The following is a 2,290-nucleotide window of genomic DNA, read 5'->3' as shown; positions in this document are numbered from 1 at the left end:
ATGATACATGATACTACTTTCTGGCTCAATTTGTCTTCACGCAGCAAGGCAGAAGTTAATGACTGAGTCCTTTTACTTTCTGACACTTATCGTCGAAAGAGAAGTGCTGCAATAACAGACAACTCTGCCACAAGATCACAGCTCCTGCATGAAATATACAAGGAACAATGAAACTAGTGTAAATGCTACCACACATAACGTAAGGTGACAATCAATCGTTAAAAGACTTTATGCACAGTGACTTATATTAATAACTGATTCAAGAGTTTTATTTTCAACGGTGCACAGTGTCGAGCCAGTGTTGGTGGTGTTAGCAGAAAAAACTTTTGGATTTCACTTTTAGGTTTCAATATGTGACTTACGGTTCACAGAGAAGAATAAGAAGAAGCAGTTCTAAACTTTGCACCTAATATTTTAGGTATTCAGTTCCAGTCAGACCAGCACGCAACAGGCAACACAAGTAATAGAGTCAGGAGCTGCAGCTGAAAATACTCTGACATTTAAAAAGCCATATTTTATAGGTCCTGCTTGCATTTGTCTTGAATACATATATAAAATACAGATATAAATAACACATGCACATATAAAAAAGAAATAAAGAAACACCACAACTCTATTGCTGATGTGCATTAAACTATCCCTTCAGGGTGAAAAATAAAAATGTGGCTGATGTTGGTTTTGAAGCGTCTGAAATACAGAAGCCTGGATGAGGTGAAAAAGTCAAACCAGAGTTCACCATCGAACTCTACAGACTGCAGCATCATGCTTGTCATTTATTGCATGCAGTCACAGAGAGAGTCAGAAAGGGAGCAGCGTGTCTGTGTTGAAGGGGGAAAAAGAGGCAGCTTATGTAACGTGCTGTGTGAGAGACGGCTATGTAACGTTATCTGCCCTGGACAGATAGCTTGAGTTATGTTGTGTATCAGAATGAATCACTACTCTGCTCATCCTTCTTCTGCTCTTTTTGTGATGTGAGATTAATTAACTAATGGATGATATATTTACAGAGGGTACTGTGTGCCATGGTAAAACTCCCGCCAATGTATATGTGTCATGTTCCATGAATGTAATGGATGACAGGAGTGATTTACTTCCAGAATTAGGGTTTTATCCCTTTCACACCTTCTGCAAAGACAACAGTGGTGGAAAGTCATTAAGTACTTTTACTTAAGTACTGTACTGAAGTGCAGTTTTGTAGTACTTTCACCTAACTGTTAACTAACATTAACGTTAACACAGCAGGTAGGCAGGTCATGAGGGGAAAAAAAAGAGTTTACATACGGTGTATCAACATGTAAACATATTTATTCATTCATTAAGTCTTTGCTTTGCAGGTAGAACAAAGTCAATAAGCCTATTCACATAACTTATGTGTCATTCAGTGGCTGCCCACCCCTGAACTGGTAACTGGTAACCACCAGTTACTAAATACAACAACTACAAAATGTCTGAAAATATAATATAATATAAATTGTACATTTTAAAGCTTCTTTGTTCTCCTGTTTTGTCATTTTTGCCTAATGAGACCTCTTCTCAAAGAAATAGTGGCTGTATTCAATTAACATAATATTTCTCCTACCCTGCTAAGGTTATGTCATTTATACATGATTTATTTCTGTGTTTTGAACTAACACTATGACACAATATGTGCAAAGATGGAGACAAATCAGTTCGCCTTCTAGATAACCTCCCACTGATCCCCGAGTATAAATAATATTCAACAATACATATTCAAAAGAACTGCGGTAGCACAGTTTACAGTACATATTAGTGTTTGGATAGTTCATTGCAACATTATAAAACTAATTCTTCTGTAGCATCAAGTGAAATTCACTCTCCAGCACAGATCACTCACTACTGAAAATGTGCCAAATTGTTATACCAGAGTTTATTTTCATTGTGCCAAGTCTTTGTCATTCTTCCTAACCTCTGTGAAAAAAAAAAAATTAAAGTTCTTTTGCCATGTTTGTGAGGCTTCTTACTTAGTTGTGCCTTGAACTGTCATTGTGACATTTTCTTGGCTTGATGCCTGTTGAATTGGCAGAGGCGCTTAGTTCATTGTTGTAGCAGTGTAAATCCCAGATAATGAAAAATAAGTATTTACCAGTTTGCTTTGCAATTCTCCTTTTAGTCACATGCTTGACAACGCAGGGATGGCAGGTGGCAAGTGACTCCGGAGTGTGATTATCGAGCATTTTATGGACTGGGGATGCTGGTTTAACCTCTCTTTCATTTAAACATCCTGTGTGCCCACCAGCCAAAGCCTGTGTAGTTCATAATACCCTGTTGG

Source organism: Anabas testudineus, chromosome 9, assembly GCF_900324465.2.
Source record: "Anabas testudineus chromosome 9, fAnaTes1.2, whole genome shotgun sequence".
Lineage (NCBI taxonomy): Eukaryota > Metazoa > Chordata > Actinopteri > Anabantiformes > Anabantidae > Anabas > Anabas testudineus.
This window is presented reverse-complemented; position numbering follows the sequence as displayed.